Source organism: Onychomys torridus, chromosome 10 (genome assembly GCF_903995425.1).
Source record: "Onychomys torridus chromosome 10, mOncTor1.1, whole genome shotgun sequence".
In the NCBI taxonomy this organism is placed as follows: domain Eukaryota; kingdom Metazoa; phylum Chordata; class Mammalia; order Rodentia; family Cricetidae; genus Onychomys; species Onychomys torridus.
In genome coordinates this window covers 91,993,804-92,016,886 of record NC_050452.1, presented here as the reverse complement: position 1 = coordinate 92,016,886, position 23,083 = coordinate 91,993,804, and positions in this window count along the sequence as shown.

The following is a 23,083-nucleotide window of genomic DNA, read 5'->3' as shown; positions in this document are numbered from 1 at the left end:
ACTACATAATATTATTTAAAATAGCCCATCAATGACTGTGATGGTATATGGTGAATATATGGTATTCAATGGCTTTTAGGTCCCAGGCTCTCGGCTCAGTTAGTCCTCTCTCTTTAACTACATCTCCTCCATGACAAACATTTCAAACTTCCGTCCCATTGCTGCCTGATACTTCAAGAACCTGTTAGCTTCTAATTTTTGTTTGTTTGTTTGTTTGAGACAGTCTTCTAATTTAAACAGTGATTGAATTCAACTTCCTAGAACACAGAATGAGTAATCAGAAGAGTTCAGTGCATGTGGTTAATGGTTTTTATTCCAGAAGCCTTTCTTATTAACATTTTCTGTGTACATTAACATCTTATTTTTTATTGCTAACATGGTTCCCATTTTTATGTAAATAGTGGCTGACCTCTGGTGCTCAATATGTTATTAAAAGTGCACACTTGGAAGCATGTGCATTTACTAACTAGAATCACTCCAGGTTTTGCAGGAGTAGTTACAACAGCATTCTGGATAGTTAAGTTTCCTCACTTCGTGCTGTTGCTTCAAGTTCAGCTTGACTTTTTGTTTGATGGGTCTCTGTCCATGTTTTAAGTAACATGAAAGATGGCAAACAATTTAATGAAATATTACTGAAATGAAATGAAAGATTCAGAGTGCAATAAATCTAATAGAAATTGGAAAAATGACATTTTGTGACTGATGATTATTTGCAGAACTGAAGACATTTTTTGACTGATATATGGAAGACTTAAGCAATGTTTACAAATGATATTAGTGTAAATTAATTTTGTAAGGTTGTCCTATGGGAGTTTTCTTTTTAAATTGATTTTTTGTATTGATTACTTTTATATATTAAAAAACATTTTTATTATTTTTTAACATCTTGTAGAAAGATTGCTTATTAATTTATTTACTTATGTATTTTATCAGACTTAATATTAACAAATTGGAATTTCTTCAGCAGTTATAGATCATAGGATGTATTATTGAACAAAAATATCTGATGGCATCCTGTTATTAATGATTTAGGTAGAATGAATTGCTTTTGGAATGGTGATTTAATAAATACTAAGTTTCTTTTTAGGTTTGTTTTGCTTTTTGGGGGATAGGGTCTTCATAAAAAAAATGGAAAGAAAAAGAAAGAAAGGAGAGAAAAAAACAGCATTAAGAAGAGGAAGAACAGGAAGGTTGGTATTGAACTTAGGAAATCCTCCTGTCTAAGTGTCCCAGGTCCTGAGATTAGAAGCATGAGGCACCATCCTTGGATTACATAGGAGCCTGTTGCAGACATGCTAAAAATATATTTTCTATTATCAAATAAACACAACAAATACTATCAAATATTCTTAGTAGATTATAGGTCATATTTGGTAGTTAAAATAAGAAAAATATGAAATAATGTGTTTTTTCTGATAAAAATATACCATAATTTTACGGTAACAGAAAATATAGATTATAAATTTTTAAGGAAAATATCACCCAAAACTAGCCAACCAAAGATAGCTCTTTAAATGATACTTTGCACAGTCTTCTACAATTTAATCTACATATCTTTTAAGCACATTTACATGCCCCCAAATGGGACCAAACACACATAAAATATTATAATATGATTACTTTAGATTAATGTATTCAGCAGCAATATTGTATAGCATGTCATGGCAATAATTGTGTATGATCAAGAGGAACTATGAAATTGCAATTAGTTTTATTATGAATATATAGGATTGTGTTGTGTTGCCATTTTAATGCCATAAATAATACTGTGAAAATGTATTTATATGTCTTTGTGTTTCTCCAATTATTTTCTTCCCATAAATCATTAGAGGTGAAATTACTATGTCAAAGTATATGCACATTTTTAATTTTCATGCATATTGCCTTTCAGAAAGGTCAGAAAAATTTCTGCCCTGGCCAACAGAATATGATAGGGCTTATTTTCTCATGACCTCACTAATTAAATGGGGATAGCATGCCAATCAGGAGAAATGAGGTCACGGTAGAACTTGCATTTTTTTTTAATAAATATTTTTTTCTTTATTATTATGTGTTTTAAATTTTATACATCAGCCATGGGTTCCCCTTTCCTCCCCTCTCTTGCACCCACCCCTGCCTTCCCCCCAGCCCCTCCCCTCCATTCCCATGTCCTCCAGGATCAAGGCACCCCTGGGGATTCATTTAAACCTGGTAGATTCAGTACAGGCAGGTCCTGTCACCTCCTTCCAGACTGAGCAAAGTGTCCATGTGTAAGCCCAAGGTTTCAAACAGCCAGCTCATGCACTAAGGACAGGTCCCAGTCCCACAGACTGCATGCCTCCCAAACAGTTCAAGCTATTCAATTGTCTCACTTATCCAGAGGGCCTGATCTAGCTGGGGGCTCCACAGCCTTTGGTTCATAATTCATGTGCTTCCATTCATTTGGCTATTTGTCCCTGTGCTTTTTGCGATCTTGGATTCAACAATTCACACTCTTGCAGAACCTCCTCTTTCTCGACAGTTGGACACCTGGAGCTCCACCTGGGGCCTGGCTGAGGATCTCTGCGTCCACTTCCATCAGTTATTGGACGAGAGTTCCAAGACGACTGTTAGGGTGTTTAGCCATCTGATCACCAGACTAGGTCAGATCAGGCTTTCTCTCGACCATTGCCAGCAGTCTACAGAGGATGCATCACTGTGGATTTCTGGGGACCTCTCCTCAACTGCTGGTGGGAAATGCAAGCTTGTACAGCCACTTTGGAAATCAATACGGTGCTTCCTTAGAAAATTGGGAATCCATCTCCCCCAAGACTCAGCTATAGCACTCTTGGGCATATACCCAAGGAATGCTCAATCATACCACAAGGGCATTCGCTCAGCCATGTTCGTATCAGCTTTGTTTGTAATAACCAGAACCTGGAAACAACCTAGATGCCCTTCAACTGAAGAATGGATAAAGAAAATATGGTACATATACACAATGGAGTACTACTCAGCAGAGAAAAACAATGACATCATGAGATTTGCAGGCAAATGGATGGATCTAGAAAAAATCATCCTGAGTGAGGCAACCCAGACTCAGAAGGACAAACATAGTATGTACTCACTCATAGGAGGATACTAGATATAAAACAAAGATGAGTAGACTGCTACACAACTCCAGGGAGGCTACCTAGAAAACAGGACCCTAGGAAAGACCCAAGGATCACCCAATGACAGAGAAATGGTTGAGATCTACATGAACAACCTGGACGACAGTGGGAGTAATGAAGGGCAAGATTGAGGGAAAGAAAGCTTAGGGGATTAGGAACTCCCAGCTGGATCAAGAACAGAAAGGGAGAATGAGGAATAACAGACCATGATAAATGAAGACCACATGAGACTACATGAGGAATAGGCAGAGTGCTCGAGAGGAACTTGCTTTTCAAAAATTTACTGATATTTCCTGACGTCTTTCCATACATGTTATAGCTTATACTAAATTAAAATATACATTCATTTTCCATATGTGTGGCAAATGTATATTATTACATATTAACTACAATAATGGGTTTCATTATAACACCTTTTTAGATGTATAGCATGCATTTTGAACACTGTAACCCCTTATTATCTCTTCTTGCTTTCCTGCTACTCTTTCTGGTCCTCTTTCTCTTCCTAAGTAGTTACCCATTCCTGTTTATATGTGTCCATTTAGTTAGTTAGTTAGTTAGTTAGATAGTTGGCTAGTTAACTTGTGACACAATGAGTTTATCTAGGGTTGTTTATAGGATGGTTCTTTACAGATTTTGTTCAAGCCTTATGCAGGTAATCAAGCAACTGATGGATCTATCTCTGTAACAGCTCTGTCACAACCAGAAAACAGTACCTCACAGCAACTTTTTCTCATCCTATGCTTCCTACATTCCTCTAGTCCTTCTTCCATTATGTTTCCTGAGTCTTGGAGAGGAAAAGTTGATGTTTCTTTAAGGATAATAATGTTACCATCATTTTCTGTCAGCATTTTAACCAGCTATGAGCCTTTGCAGTAATAGTCACCACCTGCCACAAAAAGAAGATATTCTGACCAAAGCTGAGAGCACCACTAACCGAATATGACAGGTCTTATTTCCACATGGCTTGAACAATACATAAAGCACCATAATGTAACAAAAATATTTAAATATTTTTATTGTACTTATGCCAGTTTTTAAACTGATATAACCTGAAATAAAGAAAAGGAATCTCTTGTCCTTGGCATTCATTGCTGTTTTATAAAGATATTTTTAATGATCATCATCATTTTGTATTTATTTGTGAGTGATTTTGAAAATAAAATTTTGTAATTTCAAAATAGAAGGGGGATTTTTATAATTTAGCTTTATTCTCCCTTATTACATATATAATTGTGTTTCTGAACATTTGGACATGAGGGTATGTGCCCATGGAGAGCAGAAGGGAGGCTGGTCCCCCAGAGCTGGAGTTACAGCAATTGTGGAACACCAGATAGCGTCCTTAGAAGCAAACTCAGGCTCTTTGCAAGAGTACTGCGCATACTTCAGTCATCTCTCCAGCTGCCAAGAGAGGGTGGTCAAAGGTCCCAATCATTACTGAAAGTCAGAAAGATAGGCCAACTAGCACGATCTCGTCATTACACATTGTATATGTGCACACAATAGTTACATGCAATAATTACAAGGCAATTCAAAAATATGGCACCTAATTCATTTAAAAACTGGCATGATTTTTTTTTTTTGCTGTGTAAAATGGACTAAGAATTTAAAAGTATAGTTTCACTTCCTCAACATTGCACTATAATTTGAAAATATCCTCAGTGAATTACTGAAGTGTATGACAGAGTTTCTTATGAGTGCCATGCTAAAATGACCTGTGCGTAATACAAGCAAAATAAAACTAAAAACCAGTAGCAAATGTGTACCTGCAAATAAAGGGGGGAACCATTTAAGAAAAAGTCCTGTGAAGCAAAAACTAAGATGGAGCAAAGAATTACAGTTGTGCTGGACCAGTGGTTCTCAGCCTTCCTAATGCTGTGACTCTTCAATACAGTTCCCCACATTGTGCTGACCCCAACCATGCAATTGTTTTCTTGCTACTTCATAATTGTAATTTTGCTACTAATATGAATCGTAAGGACAATATCTGGTATGTGAAGGGGATTGCAACCCTCAGGTACAGAACCACTGTGCAAGTATATAGAGAAGACAGAGCTGCACCCTGTCTGAAGCAGGTGAAAGGGTTATGGGGGTGGGGTTGTAAAATGAAGAAATGAAGGAGTTTCTGGTAGTTTTCCCCTTGAAGTCTAGTACATTTATGGAAAAAAAGAATCTGCAGTCAATTGCAAAGACAACAGGTAATTTCTAGATAACTATAAATATATATGAGAGCCAAAAATATATAACATAGTCTGTAGATGTAACCATCTTGTTAAATAAGAAACACAGAATCAAGTACAGAGTTAATAGCCAAGAGGGCAGAGCAATAGCTGAGAGCTGAAAACCTTACCCTTCACTGCTGCTGCTGTCTTTTCCTCTTTGCAAGAGACCTACTTCCTGTGTCCTCTCTGCCTCTCTCTCTCTCTCTCTCTCTCTCTCTCTCTCTCTCTCTTTTTTTTTTTTTTTTTTTTGGTTTTTCGAGACAGGGCTTCTCTGTGTTGTAGCTTTGTGCCTTTCCTGGAACTCGCTTTGGAGACCAGGCTCGAACTCACAGAGATCCACCTGCCTCTGCCTCCCTAGTGCTGGGATTACAGGCGTGCGCCACAGCCGCCGCTGCCACCACCACCACCCAGCTAATGTATTTGTTCAGCTGCACACACCTTTTTTGGGGGTTGGAGCTGAGGACAGAACCGAGGAACTTTTGCTTGCTAGGCAAGCATTCTATCACTGAGCTAAATTCCCAACCTCTCCTGTCTTTTTTTATAGACTTTCTGTTCTGCCTTCTCATTGGCTGTAAACCCAACCACATGACCTCCTGTCACTGCCTGTCTGTACAGACCTCCAGGTCTTCTATGGTTGGTATTGAGATTAAAGGCGTGTGTCGCCATGCTGGAACACACAGAGATCCACCTAGCTCTGCCTACCAAGTGCTGGGATTAAAGGCATGCACCACTACCTCCCAGCTTCTGCTCTGGCTTGCTCTGACCCCAAGGCAACTTCATTAACATACAAATAAAATCACATTTCAGTACAAATAAAATATCACCATAATAGTCCTTGATTATTAGTAAATCATTTATCTAGATGATAATTTATAATTACTGACTCACTGTGACAAAAATAATTATATGGGGTGACAAGAAGGAAATCTGAATGTTTGGTTGAATGTGGTGTAAGAGGTGAAGTCCTTCACATCACAACAAAGTACAAATGTAAATGTATGCCAATAGTGAATCAAGAGAGGGTTGAAAGAATTTCTGGGCCAAAGGATGAGGAGATGCACAGCAACATGATGCCTCCTAAGCCTGATAATGCCCTAATTCTCATGATCTCACTGCAGCTGCAGCTATCTGCATAGGACCGGCACAGGATGGGAGTCCTCAACATGTCATCATAATTGGAAGGAAGCACATGAGAAAACCTAAGAGTTTCACCACACAGAAGGCAGCAATGAGTAACACCGTAACATTCTAAGCGGTTGACGTCGTTTCCTGTGAGAAGACTGCAAGACCACAGGCAAGAGCTCCACTCTGCTCTTACAATCCTTTCTAGTTATTTTTAAAAGTCTACATGCCTGTTTTACTTTGATACAAATTATTTAAATATTTAAATTTCTTTCATGAAGAGAAAATTTTAAACATGACCCTAGTGCATAAAATCTGAAGCCATCTTCTGCTCAAACACTGTAGTCTGTCTGTGTGGGTAAGAGGTAGGGCCCCAACAACGAAACTAATAGAGAACTATTCTAAGTTAATGTGTGCATTTGTAAGCAAATGTGCTGCTGATGTGTGAACACTGGTTAACATGCTACTTGTATTGGAAAATTGAGATATTTTGAAATCTATTTCTTTTTTATTTATTTATTTTTTACAAAATACTTATTTATTTTAGTTCATGTGCATGTGCGTGTGTGTGTGTGTGTGTGTGTGTGTGTGTCTGTGTGTCTGTGTGTGTGCACGCCTGTGTCTGTGTCTTTGTGTCTGTGTTCTCCTATGTCTGCTTATCTTGTTCAGAACTGGGGTTAGATTGTTTTGTGAGCTACCATATATGGAAATTGAAATTGGACACTCTGCAAGAGAAACAAGTATCTTTAATCACTAACCCATCTCTCTACCCATACAGCCTTTCTTTCTCATAGTCTGTAAGTCCGCGTTCTCATAACTATCAGTTTATTACTTCATATTTCTGCATAATTTTTATCTGAAGGCAGTTTTGAAGGTAACAGGATTTATGCTTCTAGAAATACCGATTATGAAAAAGATGTTACTGTTTCAGACATGCAGCCAGCACCCTTGCTGCCAAACCAGGTTTGTTGGCCACCAAAGGCTGTGATTCTTCTTCCTTTCCTAGGCTTTTACTCTTTTGTTTTAAACTGAATTGAGCAAATTCAAGGGACTCTTGCTAGAGTAAAGCCTCTAAACATCAGTTCCTCACAACACTGGGGATCACAACACTCAGAGAACTATGTTAAGAGAGAACAAAAACGCAATTTAGAGCTACTAAGTTAAAAGGAAGCTATCTCATTTTTCCTAGTATGTTCTATATTTGAGTATGCTGATACAAAAAAAAAAAAAAAAAAAAAAAACAGTAACAACAACAAAAAACCCCAACAATTTAGTCAGACTTGGTGGTACACGGCTTTAATCCCAGCACTCACAATGCAGAGACAGGAGGATCTCTGAGTTCAAGGCTAGCAAGCTCCAGGACAACTAAAACTATATAGAGAGATCCTGGATCAAAACAAACAAACAAATATACCAAAACCAACCAAACAAACATAAATGGCAGCAATTTAATTTTATGGAAAAACATTTTATCATGTTTTCCAACAACGTAAATCAATACAACAGATTAATGACATTTTCTATAGAAATAAAAAGAACAAAAAGACCCTAAGTGTTTTATAGGCTATAATAAAGCTCTTTGAGTGTTGGTTAGAAATTTAAACATGGAAAGTTTTTAATTAGAACAGCTATATTTGTGCAGACCTTATTTCCTAAATCATTGCAGAGTAAAAGGAAGGCTAAAAATGTAAAGCAAATTAAAAAACAGCTAAATTGTGAGTACATTAAGAGTACATGTATTGAACATGAATAAAGTCCCCCTTAGCTCTCCAGCACTTTGATAGCACACAGCATAGGTGGGCACCTTAGCTTGCAAATCAAAACTCTTTCAGTTTACTAATTGGATCCAATTCAACAGCTGTTGAAAATGAGCCACTGGATTTCATGATTACTAATAATAAGATTTTGCTAAGTAACTAAAATTTATTGATTAATGCAGCCAAGGATAGAAGTACAAAAGTTAATCTCCATTATACAGTACTCACTAAAGAAAAGGACTGGGAAAGTAGAGAGATTTACAAGTTAAGAATTTTTCCTAAATGCAAATTATTCATTACAATACTAGTTTTCACATGGTTTCCAGAAGTTTTTAAACTACATTATTACAGAAATAAAGCTAAGAAGTTTCTAGTAAGTCATAATCTTAAAAATTTAAACAATGGTGCCTGTAAACTTCATTTTATTACAAACTAATGAAATGTATTTCATTGAATGAGTACTTTTGCTATGAAGACTTTCAAAAATAGTTTAAATTCTTACTTCTGAATTGAAGGATTGATCAAATTGTACTTTAAATTTTAGTTCTCTCTACCTCAGTGTCTTTGTGCCAATATTTACTGATCATTTATATGTGGATAAAAATATGTTTATAAAATTAGTTTCAGTGTTGTTTTCATACAACTTTGGCCCTCAGAAGCCTGATTTGTACCTCTCTGTTTGACCCTGGTAATTAATGTGTTAACTCTATCAAGAATGCTTCACATTTCAAAATATTCCCTTATTTTATACTCTATTCTTATGCTGACTAATGTAGTACTTATTTTATAAGAAAATTTTTGTGGGACTAAGGAGATGCCTCAGTAAAGTACAGGGGAACACAAGCATGAAGACATGTATTTGTGTTATCCTCACGTGTCCTTCACAACTCTAGTTCTACTGCTGCAGAAATGGAGACAGGGGGAACTGAACAGATCATTGGCCAGTTAAACCTGCAAACTGAAGGAGCTCATGGTTCACTCAGACTCTGTCTCAAAAATGCGGAGCAATAGAAAATACTCAATATTAATTACTGACCTTTACATCCATGCTTACACTTACATATATGTATGCACATAATCAAACATGAATACACGCCTTACATGCATATACAGATACATGTATATCACATACATAGACACACACACACACACACACACACACACACAGAGAGAGAGAGAGAGAGAGAGAGAGAGAGAGAGAGAGAGAGAGAGAGAGAGAGAAGAGGCAGAGACAGAGCTAGATTTCTGAACATTTATCCTGTAAATTTCATGTGTCAATTTGACCAGGCTATTGTATCAAGATATTTTGTTAAATATTGTTCTGGACATTTTATGAAGGTATTTTTGTTTTTGTTTTTGTTTTTGTTTTCGAGACAAGGTTTCTCTGTGTAGCTTTACACCTTTTCTAGAACTCGCTTTGGAGATCCGCCTGCCTCTGCCTCCCAAGTGCTGGCATTAAAGGCATGTGCCACCACCGCCCAGCAATGAAGGTATTTTTTTTAGTTAGATTAATATTTACAGTTGTAGATTTTGAGTCAAGCAGAATGCCTTCCTTAATGTGCTGGGACCTCATACAGTCTGTTGAAAGCTATAACAAAACTCATTGACTTTTCCTGAGCAATGAGAAATCAGATAGTAGAAAGAAGCTGCTCTGCTAGGGTCCAGCATATTCTTTGCATGAGGGATCAGTAGAAGACAAATAGGTCTTCTTCTGTGTGAACCATACTACATCCTTGAACGGCAAAGCAGAGTTCTATTTTTCTTGAGGTGGCGGGGGAGGGGGGGAGCAAACCAAACTTAATGTGCTTTAAAGAAAGCTTTGGTGCAACTATCATTCAGTAGAGACTGACTGTTTAGTCATGGCCCACTAGGTTGCCATGTGACCTGAACTGCTGACAAACTAGTTATTGTTTGACCTACCAAGTGATAAAGTAAGATGTGCACAAGAAAACTGACATATCAAATGGAAGTGGTATGGATCCAAATAGATCAAGAAAGCCCCAACAGTTCTGTGAAGATATTGTTGTCAATATCAAAATTCTTACTTCTAAATGGCTTTGCCTTTTTACATCACACTGATGGTGTTATTGGCAGTGTCAAAGGATCAGTTAGTTGACCATGAAAAGGGGACCTATGGTTGGTTCACCTACAATTTTCTGTAATGTGTAGGTGCTTCCTGAAATGGTCTGTACTGCAAATAGATGTGAAATGATAGAGATGAATGTAAATCATCTCAGTAAGCACAACTTCAACAGAGTACCTGCTCATTATTTTCAAATTTACAATGCCTCTGCCAAAGCCACCACCATAAACTTGAATGCCTTATGGACATTCAAGGCCTTCTTTTTAGCATTGCTTCCCATCAGTGAAGTTATTTCACAGCAAATGAGATCAATCAGCAGGCATGTTTGTAGAATACACTGCTCTTACCATATTCTCCATCTTCCAGAATGAGCTTTTTGGTAAAACAAAGAAATGGCTTTGAGAAAATTCATTCACACCATCAGCTAGGTAGGACTATTGTGGGTGATACTTATGTGATTAATCAGTTTGATTTCTGGAATAATGGTTATGTTGATATTTCTCCTCAATATATTCCATAGGTCTAGTGATCAAAGAATATAAATCAATGTGAACCACTCACTATTATTCTATTGACACATTAGTAAAATCCTGCTCTCTGTCCTTGTCATATTTGGCTAGTCTAAAGCCCTCAATTCCAAAGATATGAACTGATTTTTTTCTGTGAAGAGCCACAGAAATTCCATTGAGCTAGAAATTAAGACCTCCACCAGGCCAAATTGAACTCCTTATACTTCTAGATTAAGGATAAGTTGTAGTGAGTTATCTCAAATGTTGAAGAGTAATCATACCATTATTTCACAATAAAAACAGAAAAAAATATGTCAGTAACACCAGAGATCCTCTAGTGTATAATTTAGTATTATCCTATGCTGAGACTAAAATCAATTGAAACCTGTATTCACAGAGATCAGTCAAGAATACTAATGGCTCAAACCTTCAGGAATATTTTAGGTCATCCCACTAGATAAAGTACTGAATCCAGATGATGAGCTTGCTGAAGTAATAGGGATTACAGAACACACTGTGAGCAAAGATGGTTATAAATATTAGATACAACCACATTAGACCATGGCCAGTCATAAAAGGAAGAAACATCATCATTAATTTCCTTCCTTTTTTATTAGGAAAATAATAGGATTTGGAAATGAAACATGATTCAAGAATAAACACATGGGTGATGACTTGGACTCTTTAATTTCACATGTCATCTTGACAAGAATAACATAGCCAGGCATGATTCCCAAACATTATATTGCATATCTCTGTGAATGGGATTTGGAGTTGCATAATGCCTGAATTAGTAGATTTGGAACACTGTATTTTCCTTTCTGATACACATGGGCCCCGGCAATCATTGGAAGTGCCCTGCTATGTCAAAAGTAAATAATGCAAACAGCAGGACTCATGCTGCAACAAACATCTAATGCTGTCTTGAAAAGTGTATAAGTATTTATCTTCTGGGGTCTATCATGGTATATTCTTACATTTCTTTGTACTGTCTTCTCATTCTTTCTCTCCAACTGCTCTACCCCTTGTTTTCCTTCAGACAGATCCTATTCTTCCAGTAACTAGAATCCCCTTTCCTTTATTAATAACATAATTACTTTATCCTCTCTATTTCCTACATCTCTAGGTTCCTATTATCTTCTTGTATAACTCCTTTCAATTTGTGACCTGTGAACATACACATTTACACAGTTATATAATTTTGTATATTTGTTTATACATAAAATAAAACATGCAGTACTTGTCTGTGATTTCCTTTTTTTCTACAGAACCATAACTAATGTGTATTTCCCAGGCACTAACAACAGCAGGTGCTGCAGAGGGTGGGGAGAACCTCTCAACTCTTGCAGGTGGGAATACAAGTGAATACTACTACTTAGGATAATTTTGAGGATTGTCTATAAACTACACATCATCTTACCCTAGATCCAGTAATTGTGTTTTTTAGTATTTACACAAAGCAGCTGAAAACATTCACATGAACATACTCATATACTGAATTTATCATATATTTAATCATAAGGGCCAAAAATTCAGAAGCAACCAAGTTACACTTCAGTAGGCCAGTTGCTAAATATGCCTTGGTACATCCCATCCAGACAAGAGAATCTGTTTTTTTAATGCTAAAGGGAAATGGAAGAGACATGAAGGAAACATTGAATATAAATAAAATAATTTAAAAATTACATGTCTTATCATCCCCAGTATATAACATGGTAGAAAAGATAAAAACTGTTGCAAGACCAGAACAACAAGCTTTCCAGTGGTTAAAGGAGGCAGAAATGTATAGACAGAGAAGAAAGGATTGATAAAGCAACTGCCTTACCACAAAGAATAAAAATTTACTCATGACAGTATTGCAATGGTGAAATTACATCATACAGTAATCAGAGGACAAATACAGCCACTATATTAAACATAGAGGTCAGGCACACCTTTAATTCTGGAATTTGAGAGGTAGAGATTCATCTGGATGAATTCAAGGCTACACTGGGAACACAGCCAGGTGTGGTGGCACATGCCATTAATCACAGCACTAGTTAACCATAGAGGTCTGGAGGTCTGTACAGACAGACAGAAAGTGATAGAGCAGTGCCAAAAAAGGAGGTGATGTAGCTGGGCATAGAGAGGAAGTAAGATGGCAGGGCACAGCAAGGTATATAAGGAATGAGTATGCAGGAAGTAGCTCTCTTGGGCTGAAGATTTCCTAATGGTAAGAACTTGTGGCTGGCTTGTTCTATTCCTCTAATCTTTCAGCTTTAACTCCAATGTATGGCTCCCGTTTTTTATTAATAAGACCATTTAGCAATTTGTGTTACATGGAAGTGCACTGTAAGAAAAATAAGAGCTGTTAGTTCTTCTGACACGAAGAAAAAAAAAATGTTCAGATTCATTTGTTTAAAACATGATGACCATGAAAAACTACATATCTAGACAGACTAGGTCATGTGGGGGTGGTATTAATGGAAAAAATTTCCATTCACAGAATTTCAATTGAAATATACTAACCTCTTCCTACAGAATCTGCTCTTCCTGTGCATAAAATCTGTGGTCCAATTCCAACTCATTTCTTTTGCTCAGCCTGTTAAGATCCTTTTCATAACAAATTTCTTCTCAAACAGTTCTCAATTGCTTGTGAGTAATCAATAAATAATGCATAGATGGGAAACTATCAGGTATTCACTAGTGAATCAGATTGGATAGATAAGATTAGGCCGCGATGTATCTTAATTATAATTGGTATTTTTTCATGAGATATTGAAAACTATGCCTAGTCAAGAACTCCAGAATATGTAGCTATGTCTGGGACATCTTTAGCTTTGTTAGTTTGTGTTTTAAGCATTTTTGTTTTTGCTCACTCTGTTATTTTCTTTGTCACTGTCCTCCCTCTTCGACTTTTTAGTGTTCTGTTATTAAGAAAGCAACTGCAGCAGATCTTTCTCAGTGTATAACTTCTGATTGCTGTGAGACTCCAAGAGCACTTATGATGATAAGTTCATTGAATCTATCATAAATATACTGCTATTCTTTGTTTGCGATATGATATGACTCAGTAGACCAGGATAGATAGTACTATATAGCCCAGGTTGACTTCGATGAACATCAAATCATTGTCTCAGCCTCCTGAGTGTTGTTTGACTCTGAGATGGTCTTATAATAAAAGACCTAGAGCCACGTATCAGGGTGAAAGCTGAAAGGTCAGAGAAGCAGAATCGACAGCCACCAGTTCTTGGCTTTATGAAATCCTCAGCCTGAAAAGAGTGAGTTCCTGTTTCCTCACGCCTTATATACCCTTTTCTGCCCCGCCATATTATTTCCCGGGATTAAAGCCTAGTGTGCTTCCCAAGCAAAGGTATGAGATCTCAGGTGCTGGGATAAAAGTTGTGTGCCACCACTGCTTGACCTTTAGTGCCTAATCTAGTGGCTGGCTCTGTCCTCTGGATCTCAGGCAAGTTTACTATGGTACACAATATATCGACACACCTGAGTGCCAGGATAACAAACATGAATCATCATTGCTAACATTATTATTATTTTATCCATCTTTTCAGGTGTACTCAGAACTTAGTGTGTCTAGCCTATAAGGATATAAAAACAACTAGAATACCTCTGTGTGTGTTTCTCTCTCTCTCTCTCTCTCTCTCTCTCTCTCTCTCTCTCTCTCTCTCTCATGTATTTGTGTGTCTGTGTGAGTGTTTCTGTGTGTCTGCATTAAAAAGTCTCAGAAATACAAGTAAACTAAGAGAGTTTAAGATTAAGAGTTTAAATTAGAATCATGGATATCACAGTAGATATACAAGGTATATGGTTCATCCAATTCAAAGAGATGAGAATGGCACTACATTCCAGTCAGAAGACATTGCTTAAAGAGTACAGACAAGGGACAGAAGTATGCATTTCAAAAGTGGAAAACATTTAATATTTAGAAATCTGTGTGGGACGTGATCATGCTGTGTCAGGGTCATCATGGGTCTCACAGGTAGAGGAATTTAGATGGTATTGTCAAAAGATGGCTAAGACCTATCCTCACTTGTATGGCAAGATCATCCAGCTTTTCTTTGAGTAAAATCATTATGACGGTGTGGTGGTATTGTGTTCCCCAACATAAATTTATGTGTGCACTCTAATAAATTTATCTGGGGTCAGAAAACAGACAGCCACTAGATACAGAGCCAAAAATGGTGGCTAGAAAATGGGTCAGAGCAAGCCATAGCAGAAGCTGGGCAGTGGTGGTGCACGCCTTTAATCCCAGCACTTGGGAGGAAGAGCTAGGCAGATCTGTGTGTTCAAGGACACAGCCAGCATGGATATACACGCCTTTAATCCCAGGGAGTGAAGGCAGAAAGATAAAGATATATAAGGCATGAAGACTAGAAACTAGCAGCATTTGGCTGGTTAAGCTTTTAGGCTTTGGAGCAACACAGTTCAGCTGAGAGCCATTAGAATGAGGACTCAGAAGCTTACAGTCTGAGGAAACAAGACCAGCTGAGGAACTGGTGAGGTGAGGAAGCTGTGGCTTGTTCTGTCTCTCTGATCTTCCAGCATTCACCCCAATAACTGGCCTCAGGTTTGATTTTATTAAAAAGACCTGTTAAGATTCCTGCTACATGAAGGTAGTATTTCTAAATTTTTTTCGTATGCAGAACTTTCAGAATATGATATACTGCTATTGCTTTGCAGTGCTTCAGAGTTGAGCCTGTCTTTTTTTATAGTATTTTTATTTTATAATTACCTTAATTTCACATATCAGCCAAGGATTCCCTCCTCCTCTCTCCTCCCACCCCCCAGCCCTCCCTCCCAATATACCCCCACTCCTACCTCCTCCAAGGCAAGGTCTCCCCTGGGAAGTCATCCTAGCCTGGCAGACTCAGCCAAGGCAGGTCCATTCCCCTCCTCTCTACACCAAGGCTGAGCAAAGTGTCTCAGCATAGGCCCCAGGCTCCAAAAAGTCAGCCCCTGCACCAAGGACAGGTCCTGGCTCCACTGCCTGGGGGCCTCCCAAACAGTTCAAGCTAATCAACTGCCTCACTTATCCAGAGGGCCTGGTCCAGTTCCATGGCTCACAGTTCATGTGCTTCCACTAGTTCGAGCCTAAGTCTTGAAGGCATTTATGCCAGAGTTTCTTGTCCTTTACTGTGTATAGGAGTCACTTGAGCACATGATAAACACAAAGCTTGGCTCTTCTGCGTATTTCTCAGAATGTCCAGCTAAATGTAATGAGTAAAAGTACATTGTTCTTTGTACAAGAAAAGGAAATATGCAATCCTCGGCTATTATTGCTGTTCTCTGATTCCAGAGAGATCTGGTATTTTTCAGGTGTAATTTCAGTAGATAATCTTCTAAAATAGAAAAAGCATAAATAATTCCTAAATCTGATAGAGTACTCAGTAACTCAGCTACTACCAATTTTATGTAAATTTTATAAAATTATCAAGATAAATTCTGTCTGAATTTTTTTCAGCATAATTTAGCAGGAATCTTAACAGGTCTTATTAATAAGAACAAACCTGAAGCCAGTTATTGGGGTGACTGCTAGAAGATCAGAGAAGCAGAACAAGCCACAGCTTCCTCACCTCACCAGTTCCTCAGCTGGTCTTGTTTCCTCAGACTGCAAGCTTCAGAGTCCTCATTCCAATGGCTCTCAGCTGAACTGTGTTGCTCCAAAGCCTAAAAGCTTAACCAGCCAAATGCTGCTAGTTTCTGGTCTTCATGCCTTATATATCTTTATCTTTCTGCCTTCACTCCCTGGGATTAAAGGTGAGTGTCTCCATGTTGGCTGTGTCCTTGAACACACAGATCTGCCTAGCTCTTCCTCCCAAGTGCTGGGATTAAAGGCGTGCACCACCACTGCCCAGCTTCTGCTATGGCTTGCTCTGACCCATTTTCTAGCCACCATTTTTGGCTCTGTATCTAGTGGCTGTCTGTTCTCTGACCCCAGGTAAATTTATTAGGGTGCACAATATTTTGGGGAACACAATACCACCACAGCATAATGACCTAGAATCCAAACCCATGAAATGAGTATTTCTGAAAGAAATCCTTCGTGGATTTAGAGTTCAGAAGACTTAGAGCAGTTTTTGGAATTTGTGTGTGCTTTGCTTCCTCACCTGTATTGTGCAGCTTTAATGAGAATTTCAGGATAATCTTTCTAAGTCTTTACTATCTTTCTTACTTTTATCTCTCAAAAGGAGTCAAAAGGAACATCCAACTCTTTCTATTTGCATTGATATGTAAATTTGGTCATACATATTTTATAGAGACATGTAAATGACTCAGCTGCAACCCAGTCACCTGTTTATCCCTTGGATAGATGTGTGTACCCCTCTTAAGACTACAACAATTGCAGACATCTCCTTAATATAAGCAGCTTATTAAAATGCAATAAGGAAGAGAATACCTTTGTGAGCAATTTTCTTACAGTATTAATAATCCTGATGGAAAAACAATAGAAAACAGATATGGCCATTTCACCAGTGACCTGTCTAGACTTTCTCAGCCATGTGAATTAATACACAGGGATTAATGATTGTGGGAAGGTTAATGTCCATTGAAAGAGTTCACATCACCAGCTAAGGCAGAAAGGGAAGCAGAACAGGAAACTTTTCTTCTCCATGAGAAGAAAATTCACAGAGAACAATATTGATTTCTCACTTGGGATTTACCTGGATGTTACAGCTAATAATTTAAGAAAAGGGAAACGTGAAGCAAACCTATTTATTTATTTATTGTTGTTGTTGATAGTTGTACTGTCAAATCGAATAGCCTTTTGACCTATCTATCAGTTTCCTAACAGAATAAGAAAGAGAAACTAAATAAATGTTTCTAGCATATAAAGTCATATTTTAATTGCTTTACACAGTCACAGTTAATTCAGACTGTTTTCAAAACCATAGGGAATTCAGAGAACAGAACATTGGAAGGTTTTTCTGTATCTTTCTAAACATCTTTTGCATAAGAAAAGTTGTGTGGCTATTTTATCTGGAAAATTGTTGATATTATCAGCACTTTTAATTAATATTTAATTCTAATATCACATAGCCCTATATTTAGTTCCTCTAATCTGTTTACTCACATAGGTGAGATGATCTTTAAAGACATTTTCAGGGCCCCAATCTGCTTCTGTTTATATCAAGTTCACAAAAACAGTTGAAGTTGAATCATGATTTCATTTTGGATAATCAAGATCGTTAGGGCTAGAGAGAAGGTTCCCAAGTTAAAGGCTAGACTATCAATGGGCTCGTTAAAAATTCCAACATCAAATATGCTACTAGGAGGAAAAATTATACTTCAACATGTCGTATCATCCAAATGGTTTGAACATGAAATTCAAAATGAGCTTTCTCTACTCTTCATAGAATATTCAAAGCAATCCTGCATATTTTAACATTGCAATGAGAATTTCATGGAAATTAGGAAAAGTCTTTTGCTACAAAGCCATTGAATTATTAAATAAAGTAATTCTTAATTTATATGGGAATGTCAATCTGGTAAGTGTGCAATAATCCCATTTTTCATTCGACCTATCAAATGTTGCATCTATTATTTTTCTGTTCAGAAACTTCTGCCAATATTTGCCTTTTAATCCTATGTCACCATTTGACTTTGTTTGCCATGCTAAATGATTATTTGTTTATTCTGGGTGGTGAATAGCTTGGGTATTACAACATACTATATGACTTTCCATGGGTTTTTTTGTTTTTGGGTTTTTTTTTTGTTTGTTTGTTTGTTTGTTTTTGCTAATAACAGCATTCAACATGTACATCATTAAGTAAACCAGACTATTTAAAAATTTCATATATGATTCTGGGAATCATGAAGTAATATATCAGATTAACATCACATTAAGAACTTTACAACCTTTATGCTGCAAATGTGCTGATTTTCTAATGTTGATAAAATTATACAAGAAGACATGTTTGATTCAAGCTGTAAGGAAAATAATTTGATATTAAGAACTGGAACAACTAGAAAGATACAGGTTTTACATGCTGTGCAGATGTTTGTTTCCTATGGGAATACAAATATATTTCACAATGAATTTGCAAACACAAGCACAATATATTTATTGATCTCAGTTGGACTAAAAGAAATAAACTGGTACATAGGATTGTAAGTACTTTCAAAGAATGGCTTCTGTTTCCTGTCTGAAGCGTGGCTAAGGAGTAAGGCTTTCAGATAAGACTTGTGGCCTTTTATACCAGCTCCAAAAGCGGACCATCATATTAAGAATCACCATGCTGGTGGCAGAAAACATTTATATAACTCTCCCATGTCTGTGAATTGTTTAGTGAGAGAAAACAGCTGGAAAGCTTCTTTAAATGTTAAAAGGAGGACAGTTGAAGATTATCCAAAGACAAAAAGCAAAAAAAAAATATAAAAAAATTAAAATTTGAAATAAAATTAATAAAAAATATTAAACATTATTTCCTTTTTAGGAATTTATTTGTAGGAAGGAAGATCACATAAACTTTTTGATCCATTGGTTGATGTCATAAGAGCAAAGTTTAAAGATTTATTCATTGGCTGAATAAAAGGCATCTGGAACTAATAGAAATTAAAGGCCAATGTCTCAAACAATCAGGTTTTAAAATAGTACACGTTCCGGGCCAGCAAAGTCTGTATTAGGGTTTTTAGGGTTCTATATGTAGAGGAACCAAGATGAGAAGAGACAGGAGAACTACACAGAAAAAGAATGATAAGACCTTTTATATATGAATGTATCCACACTGAAGGGATAGAAACAGATGGATTCCTAGGGCTCACTGGCCAGCTAGCCTTGTTTAATAAGAGTCCCAAACTGATAAGAAAGCCTGTCTCAACAAATATAGTAGATTATTTCTGAGGAAGGACACACAAGGTTGATTTATGACCTCTCCATGTACATATAAACACACGTGTGTGTTTGTGTGATTCACAAGCACATGAACCAATACATACAGGCACAAACAACTTATCCTATGAACCATGCGCTGTAGACTCTTATCTCCTGCGATGCATATATGGGTAGCAGTTCTGTTCTTCCTTACTAAAAGTTTTTGTCAGCACATAATGCCATTAATGCTCTCTAACCCCTGTAGTTGATGACACTGATTATAGTATATTGTATTTATACATTCTTAAATAATGTGAAGCATTTGTAGAAAATAGATAATATTCATTATGTGCATAATAGTACAAATTATGTATGACAAATACAACATAAATAATATAGAACTAAAATTTACTGTTTCATATTTAACACTAACAATCATATATCTTCTAGCTGGTAAGAATGTCCACAGTCTCATATCCATTTTACAGATAAGGGAGACACAAGAGAAGACATTAAAAACCTAATCAAAGTAATTATGAAAAAAAAAAAAAAAAAACAACCAGAGCAACTTTAGAATGGGAATATCTCTCCCCTCACCCCCACCCCCGCCCCCAACTTGGACCTTTCTGAGATTCATACTTTAAAAGCAAAGAAAAATCATCTAAGTTGGGATTTCTGGTTTATTCCCAGGGCTGCTTTGCTGTATAGTCGTGATGACAAAAACTTTACTCATGTCCAATGCAGCCTCTTCCCTGGTGTCCTTTTCCAAAAGCACTTACAATATACCTGTTTACCGACAACAGTTCAATTGTTCTGAGACCAGTTCTTTGGAGAGTCCTTGAAGTGTCTTCACTCTCCTTTCCCTGAGGTGATTAGTTTATTGACCTCATGACAGCCCTGCAGGAGTCCACCACCATAGGCATGAGACAGACATTCAGCTTGTGACAGGCATAACTTATCATTTAAATTGAAAGATATTTAAAAAGATGTGCTAAAGTAGGATCTGTTACTGCATAATTAACTAAATTTAACTAAAATTGTTTAAAGATCTTTTACATATAGTTAGCTTAAACATCACATGATTGATGTGTTATAAAAGTCTACTTGTAACATTTATTTTGCTCTTTTAGGGATACATCCAGAAAAAAAAAATTGAGTATAAATAAAATAGTGGAACTATAGACTTAGGATCTAAAGTAAAATGCATTGTAAATAAAATATACAAAGAAGTTTTTAAAATATATAAAGCAAAAATTATAAAGCAATAATAAATGACTAGTAGATTTGAGATGTAGAGATGATTGCCACAGTTCCTTGAGCTGTGGCTGCAAGACCGGAGGTGAGTGCAGGGCAGGTAGGGTGGGTGAGCAGGTGAGGCGTGGAGGCTTTGGAAAGGTTGTAGTTTCTGTCTTCCACACCCCGGCAGACACCCATGGAGCATAAACTGTTCTTTCAATGATTGCATACCTTTCTTCATTTGGCATTATAGACTAAGGAATTTGGATGTCATTTATTTTCTTCTTCTATGTAACAAAAAGAAGATAAAGATTTCTACTTTCCTGATTATATAATATAGTCTTAATTAGTGCTGTTATATTTATTTGAGAACCTTTTGCATTACTCATTTGGAAGTAACAATTACTTTACAATAATATTTTGAAAGTGATCTTTAGTTATCACAAAACAAGTTTGTAAAATGCTTGAGAAAAGAAAACTCAGAGACTAAAGGAAACAACAGAGATGTCCTAGGATATAAAAGACAAAGTTAAAATCCAGCTACCACTTCCCTCTCATGGTTGATATGACACTCAAACAAATTGCAGCCCAGTCTGCTTTTGCTGTAAAGGGATTACATGTACTCCTGTGAAGGTTAATAACTTCCTTAGTTTCAGAACTCACTATTTTGAAAACTAATGCAGCCTTAGGATGACATTGAAATGATGAAGATAAATGAACATTATTCAAAAGCTTTTTCAGTCTGGTCTCTATGCTTGTGTGTTCTATTATTGCATCCAAGTAACTGAGTAGACTTGAGTACCTATTTCTCTATGATTTTCTTTTCATTGTAAAGATAAAAAAATAGATTATATTATGGATCACCCCTCAGTTAATTCTCTTTTTGCCTAAGTTTTCTTTTTATAGTATTCTAAGACAAAAGATTTATGTGATTAGAGAAATGTGGGTTAAAACAATTTTAAATGACATCAATGCTTTACATTTTATTCTCGTCTTTGGTAGAGAATCTTTAATAGCCACGGTCCCATAGTAACTTGATTACATCATTCAGAAGTTGTGAATGTGTTTGTCTGAAATGCACAATTATTAAAATACACATGATGACATTAAACCACATTATCCAGACAACAGAGAATATTCCTGGATTTCTTATGCCACTGTTTAATGTTTTGCAATGTCAAGGCAGAGCACAGTCTCTGCCTTGCTGTTCATTACCAATTCAGAAAAGCTTCCTGAAAATGCTGAAGAGACTAAAGAAGGAAGAGTAACTTCTGGTCTAAATGTGTGCACTGCCATGCTGGTGCATGAGCAGAGCAGCCACTGCATTCACCCAGAGCACACCCTTTCAATGAATTATAAAAATAGTGTGCTTGGTATGTAAGCAAACATCGGGTAAACACATTCATTAAGAAATAAAAACAAACAAACAAAAAATGAGAATTACAGTGAAGTAAAACTAAACTACTATCTATTTTTTCAACACTTTGGAAACATTAGAAGTGCAAGAAATCTTTGGGTTTAGAACTTTGATCTTATAATAGCCTATCAAGTACAGTAGCACTTATCTATGTTTTACTTGTGAATATGGACTATCTATCACATGTACTTGTTATTGACAATAATATTGTTGACTTTCATTTTTGGTCACTTTATTAATCTACTAGTTCCTCTGTCATTCAGGTTTAATCTCTTATAGGAAAAAAATTAAAGTATGGTAAAGTGAAATTCTATGACTGAATTGATTTCATGCCCCATGCTATCTAGAACTTACTGTGGTTACCTTTACATTGACATTTAAATTTTCTGGCTAGGGAGGCAAGTTGATTTGGATGCAGACTAGGCTAGACCTCTGTGCACAAGGAATAATGTCCTATTTTAGATAGCCACTAACAAATAAAATTACTCTCAGGGATCTATACTTTTAAACTAAAGAAACTGCAGTCCCCTAGAAATACTAGTGAGTATGTAACTCATCATGAACTTCTTAAAAAGTAAATTTTCGCGTCTTAGCTAGTTAGCTCTCTGGTGATGCTGTCACAACAGACATGCCCATCTCTCTGGAAAACAATTCACACTTTCTTTATGTGGCTGGAGGAAAACAAGAAAGAAGAAAAGGGTGACAAAGAAACTAGTGGAAACATATTGCTTCAAAGCGAAACAACTGAGACATTTCAGACTTTCCAGAATGTCTAAGTGGTCAACATCAATAAA